We start from the raw sequence: 6,862 nt of genomic DNA, 5'->3' as shown, positions 1-6,862 counted from the left end.
CTCTGTGTTCTCTGAGCAAATGTGCAAAATGTCAGCTTATTTCCTAAGATGAATTGAGCATGGTAAATGGTCTCTGTCCCAGCAGGACACCTGGACAGCAGCTTTATCTAAAGCCAAAATGGGGCTACATGTGCCTGCTTGTTTATTTATTCTCCTCCTGTTTGGAGTCTTTCCCTGATTAATTACTTTCTAGTAATCGAGGTTGCTAATTAATGTCTCATCTGATTAACCTGTAGCCTGTCCCTTGGTCCCAGAGGGTGGGCTAGCCATTCTGCCTGGGGAAAGAAGGAGGTCATTGGTCAGGGGCCTCTGGGATGCCAGTTCTGGGCTCATTTATTTGCTTTAAGTCTTGTTTGCTATTCCTGCTGCAGTGACTGGAGACAGCTACCCCCAAGTTCCATCCACTCTAATTGTCCTGCTGAAACAGCAGTGAACACAAGATTTAAGAAATGTTTTCTTTGAAAACTTCTGGTCCGACAGACACTTTGAGCTTATATTTCACCCTGTTTCTATTGCACACCATTCCCTGGGACTTTGGGGAGAACTTTTATGAGTCTTACAGGAGAACTGCTGCTCTGTGACTTGGGGGTGGTGGTGGAAGGCAGGGGGCTGATGCACTGGAGGTTGGAGGAGAAGCTGTGCTGAGGCAGCCTTGCATCTTCAAAATCTCAAGAGCATGCCAACGTTAACACATCCGAGGAGGTATTCAGTATCAAAGTCTCTAATATTTGGCTCCATAAACACGATACCGGTTGCAAAAACAAAGCTAAGGAGCTCATGCTGATTACTTCAATAAAAGCTGTTTAATTATGAACATTTGGGAAATGAAGTTACCAACAGGACCAGGAGTGCTCTGGTGTCCCAGCGTTCCTGCCCTAGGCATCCCGCTGCCAAGCCAGATTGTCCACTCAGCTGAAAAGTCTGACATTGAGTAGGGCACGCCCTCAGCCCCACAGGAGACCACTAGCTTGCCAGCAGCTCTCCCTCCTACTGCAGTGGCAATTCTCAGGAACTGATTAGTGATGGAACCATCAAACTTTATCAGTACCATTCACAGGCCATCCAATGCTTGCGGTTAGTTCCAGTGGTGCTCAGCCCCAGGAGACTGGCACTTGGGAAACCAACGACTGTTTGAAGGTAGCTCACTGACATTTTTCTTCAGGATTCACGGTTCCAAGACTGAGTGCTGCAGAGTTGAACTATGAGCAGGGAGCCTGTGGATGTGGTTAAGACAGTGATGTTTAAGAAGTTCTGAAATAAATTCTTTTTAATAATTTGTGAGGAAATGTGATTTTCTAAATCCCTCTGTATTACTCTCTTACTTGCATGGTTATAGTTAGTTATTTGACATCAAGCACAGTAAGCTGACTTGTCTATGTAAAAATTCAATTAACATAAATCATATTTGAGGCCACTTATCCCCTGGATTCCCTCAGTCCAGCTTGGTTCAGCCCAGTTTCCAGCAGAATGAAGTTTGTGTACACAGAAGAGCATCCATTTGAGAACCACAGCTTTGAGGGCAAAATGATCCAAAAGAAATACCGAAGCAGGTCCCAGTCATAGTAGAAAAGGCTTCCAAAGGAGGCCTGTATGTAAAGAAACACTTGGTGCCTTCTGATCTCATAGTTGCTCACTTCTACTTCTTGATCTGGAAGCGAATTCATCTCCCAACCAAGGATGCCTTATTTTACTTTGCCAAGAATATCATTCCACCCACCAGTGCCGTGGTGGGTCAGCTATATCAGGAACACCATGAAGAAGTCTTCTTTCTATACACTGCCTACAGTGTAACAGTGTTTATGATCTGTGAAGCTGCTGTCACTGAGAAGGGTTCCATTCTACAGAGAGGTGACACTCCTTCCTTGACTTCCAGCTCCTCCTTCAAGCTCAGAAACCATCTAGCTTCTTCAGGACCTGCACTTCTTAATGTTTGAAACTGTCTCTCTAGCCCCTTTTAGCAGGAGAGGTAATGGGAGACATGGGCTCTCCTACCTCTCCTCTCTCCTTTCTCTCCCCTTTGCCCTCCATTTCCTTTCTGCTTTACACTTCTTGTCTGTCTCCATCACGTCCAATAGATTGTTTTGGTTTCTATTTCCTTTCTGAGCAGGGGTTCAGAACCCCAACAATCCCTTTCACTCCTTTTTGGGGATAGACGGAAGGCACTGAAATTGTGTGGGGGAGAGGTAAGAGGCATATCAATAAAGAGGAAATCACTAAACTGAACTGAAAAAAATTCCTATTTGAAGTTGTGTATGTAACAAAAGAGCTATAAGGATGTACACATTGTCAAGGGGTGATATATTTTTTATGAGATAATAAATATTCATCCTTATTTATGAAATGAAATTTTGTGTCAATTTGTTTTTAAAAGTAATAATTAACACACTTGTGTGACAAATTTTCCTTAGTAAAAGAGTTGAAAAGTGATATAATGATTTTAGAACTTGGAACAGCATTCTAAGATCAAGCAAGTTTTCACTGCTGTGGTCAATACATTGACCTTATTTTATAAAGGTAACAGAATTATTTTCCCTATTGTGAAAGTTTTTTTTTTTTTAAATGGTATTTCTTTTCATTTAAATATCTATCAGAATTATTATTTATCAAGTTAATTTGTTTTCTTACGTATAATGTGCTGAAGAAATTTTGTTTACTAGAACCAAGAGAACTTCTTAAAATATTTCTATTGAGTTTTTTGTGCATTTCATACAATAGTTCTTAATCATATTTAGATCCCCCCATCCAATCCCTGCTCCTACAGACTGTCCCCCACTGGACTTCATGGATTCTATCATATATGTTAAGTCTACCTGGGCAAGTATTTGCACCCCAATGTCCCTCAGTGCAAGTTCATCCACTGGAGCCTAGTCAATCTATCCAGAGATATCATGTATTTCAATTGATTTTATGAAGCTGCTTTTACTGTTGCCTATAAATGCCCCATTATTTTATGATAGATGATTTAAATGATGACTTGAAGTGAACAATCAAGTAACAAAACTTTGAGTCATTGGGGCTACCCATCACTGGAGGTGCTACACAAAGAGTGTGGATCCAGGTCATCTTTTTCAAAGACATGTGTCCCTAGACAGTGTTACTTAAGATCCAATGCACTTAGTTTCCATATAGTATAGAGTAGACATGATGCTTCCTGTGTTAGTTACTTTTCTGTTGCTGTGATAGAAGAAACACCATGACCAAGGGAATTTATAAAGGGAAGAGTTTATTTGAGCTTATGGTTCCAGGGGAATGTACTGTAGTCCATCATGGCAGGGAGGCACATTGGCAGAGGTGGCTCTAGGAGGAGCAGAAGCTAAGCTCTCACATCTTCAAACAAGCACAGGAAGCAAGAGACTGACTTAAGAGCCAGCAAATCTTAAGAACTCTCTAAGCCCACTCCCAGTGGTATATTTCCTCCAGCATGGCCGCACCTTCTAAGACTTCCCAAAAAAGTGCCACCAACTGGGGACAAAAATGTCCATATACTTGGAGTCTATGGGGGACATTTTCATTCAAACCACCGCACTCCCTATGTTGTAGGTTTTGTGAGGCCTCACTTCTGTAGGTTGGCCTAGAAGAATGCTAAGTACTAGTAGGCATTTCACCTACCTGAAGAATCTTCTTCTGGTGGATTAATGGCTTTTCTCTGATCGGTTGGGATTACTGATTTTCTGAAGATTGTGAAGTAGCACGTGTTGGTTGACTTTTGTGGATGTGTCTGTGTATGTGTTGGGATCTGTGTCGTCATGAACAAACTTAATTCTCCTATAATAACTAAGTCCACAAAGGTCAGAGTGGTGCCCCAGCTCTTTCTTTCTTTCTCTTGTAATTCCCACAAAGGAGATGAGCATTTTTATATCCTTGTGCCTCCACCATGATATTCCACATGTACAAATGAACTGAGCAAATTGATCATGAACTGCTATCTCCCAAAATGAGAGCCAGAATGTACCTTTTCTCTTTATAAACCAATCACCTCAGGTATTTGCTACAGTAATAGCTGGATAAATAAAACAGTGAAAGGGAGAGAATCCTGGGTTTGTGGAAGATGGGGAAGGGATGGAGAAGGGAGTAAGGTTAGTTTTGTAGGGGCATCCCAGAGCTATGCTTCAGGCTCTGGGAATATTTGCCTGGAGAACATGTGTTTGGAACTTTGCTTTTATCTGACTTACTAAAAATTCAGGTTCACTTAACTTTTTATGCATGGTAAGCAAAGTTAAAATAACACCTTAAATTCCTTTGTGCATGGGTTTGTTTTCTTTCCAAATGGTCAGAGTTACTGAAAGAAGCTTAGACAGAATGAAGGTTATTTGAGGTTCATCAGACCCTCTGGGAAGAGCCTACTTAATCTGACCAGCTACTGGGACTTGGAGAGAGAAAGGGGAATATCATTGCCTACAATAGTGGGGGTAGAGCCCTACCTGGTTCCTAGGAGATAACTGTACTAATGTTATTCAGAACTAATTTGTGGAGACAGAAAAGGTGACCAGGCTTAGAATCAAGGTACTTTGATCTTGATCTAAGCTCTCTTAGTATGTATATTTCAAATGTAATTCATTAGCTTCTTTGAGTATGTTTTCTCATTTGTTAAATAAGACTAGTAATGCTGATGCCTTAGTACAATAGATAGATGTAAGCTAATAAGTATAACAAGATGTAAGGTAAATTTGCAAAGATTGCAAAATTTTATGAAATCAAAGACTGAGGACAGTGGTGATCTTGTCATTATGTTCCAGATTCTACTCTTATATAAAGGAAGCTGGAGAGAAAGGGAGAGAGGAAGGAACTTGTCCACAAAATAATACGGCATGTTAGAGACAGAGTTAAAAGTAGGGCAAGGAGATTGGACTCCCATTAGCTGTTGTTTTCCTTATCATGTGATTGTGTCACTTATAAAGAAGAGATAAAATTGGTATGGTGAGCTCATGAAATGACTTCATGCACTGTTGAAGTTCAAGGAGGATCAGGTGAAGATGTCAGGAGAATGCAGCATTCAGGCCACTCTGCCTTCCTTGGCAGGTGGATAACAAGCATCATTCCCTATAAGGAAGCACACTTTTCAAGGTTTCTCTTTCCATCTGCTGAATTCACACATGACTGCAAAGCTTGAGGAACTCCAGGTACACCGGGCTTTCAGTAGTGTAGTTTCTTCCAGGCAGGTTATATCTCCACATCTCCATTAAATGTGGCAATGCAGTCAGCAGATTAAAGAGTACCCCTTCAACTCACAGGTGGCTGGGAGGACAAAGGGGTGAAAACGAGAGAAGCTGGGGTATATGAGAGATGGGGAGGGGATGGAATAAAGTAAGGCTAGGTTGAACTTCAGCCTTGGAGCTTTTGCCTGGGGAACATGTGTGCCTAAAACACTGATTTTGCCTGATTTGTTTAAAAATTTTTAACTTTTTGTGCCTTGAAGGAAAGAGCAGCCTTTGGTGAGGGTTCTAGCCCAGGAGGGTATCTATCATGTACAAAGTGTGTCTACAACAGGAAGGAGTGTAAAGAGCAAATTTGGGACAGTTTCCTGCTCAGTCCCCCTCTTTTTATCCCTAGTTTGTTCTTCCTTAATGGACGAGACATTCATTCCTGTTCCTTCATGGTCTGTCTCTCAGTCTCTGGTAGTGGGTGTGCTTCTCTAGATAGTGTAGCAAGTTCTTGATGGTATATTGACAAAGAGCATAGAGAAGGGGAGACAAGAGTCTTCTACAGACTCCAGATGTTGGTATTGTGCTCATGTCTACAGTTCTATAGGGGTGCCGGAAACTTCTTGCTTTAAAAATGTTAGGCCTCTGGCTCCTGTTGCTCTCAAAAACTGTGGTTCTAGTTTGGTTCCCTCTGGAATAATTCTTAGATTGCATTAATTTGTCTTTCTGGAAGCCTGAATAATAATCCCCCCAACATAGTATGAAGGCAAATTAAAGGCAAATTAGTGAAAGCTTGAGTTTGCGGGCTGCTGAGAAATATAGCAATCATCTTTACAGATCAACTATGTGTTAGTATTTATAAGATATGCTTTTATGTGGACTATATAAGTTTGTGCTTATAATCTACCTTACCTTGTAGTTACTATGGTTAATCATTTTTCAGAGGAGGATGTGGAATTAGAAGGAATACAGGGATTTGGAAATTAGTTCTGAGGAGCTGGACCTACAGCTTGTGATCCAGCTGCTAAACTGAACAGGTGATTCAGGCAGCAGAGAAGGAGCTGCAGAGCACAGACTTCAGTCAAACTTCCTGTTTTTGAATCCTAGATCTGCTATTAACTTGTTGGTTGGCCTTGGAAAAGGGCCTTTCTCCATCTCAGTCTTATCATCTACAAGGCAAGAGAGAGAAAAATTATTTCTGATTCATAGGGTAATTCTGAGGATTAAATTATTATGTGCAGGGATAGTATACATAGCTTTATTTGAGATGTAGCACATATTGTTGAGACTTTAGATCATTTGTAGTTGGGTGAGAGCATGAGCTAGATGGACCTGGGTTTGGATACATGCTTTGTTGTAGTTAATGGTTAAAAAGTAAAGTCCTATGTGGTGTAAGCATTAACAATACTTTCCAGCATGACCCCAAGAAAAGAGAGTTTTCCAGACAGCTTATCAGTTACTCATAAGGATTCACAGCAGTGGTGACAGCATGTACAAGTTCCATGCAAACTCAAACCAGGCAAAATCCAAAATCTAAGCATAGACATGGGGAAGTGGGTAAGAAACCCCAACTCTACCTGAGTTACTACTACTACTGGCCATTAAGGGGTGCTGGAAGGGGGAGTTTCAGTCTCTTTCCAGGATGGATTCCTAGTAGGTTAAGCAAGCTCCAGTGGATAAACCTACACCAAAGGATAGCTGGGAACATAAATTAGACTCTA

At 41.2% G+C, this 6,862-nt stretch overlaps 1 pseudogene; it reads left to right on the top strand.

The window, feature by feature from the left end:
- The first annotated feature begins 1,467 nt into the window (after positions 1 to 1,467).
- LOC103726596 lies at positions 1,468 to 1,934 on the top strand (annotated as a pseudogene).
- The last annotated feature ends 4,928 nt before the right edge of the window (positions 1,935 to 6,862 follow it).

The sequence above is a fragment of the Nannospalax galili genome, unplaced genomic scaffold, assembly GCF_000622305.1.
Source record: "Nannospalax galili isolate Female #2095 unplaced genomic scaffold, S.galili_v1.0 scaffold69, whole genome shotgun sequence".
NCBI lineage: Eukaryota > Metazoa > Chordata > Mammalia > Rodentia > Spalacidae > Nannospalax > Nannospalax galili.
Note: the sequence above shows the minus strand (reverse complement) of the source record. Positions and strands in the feature narration are given on the sequence as shown.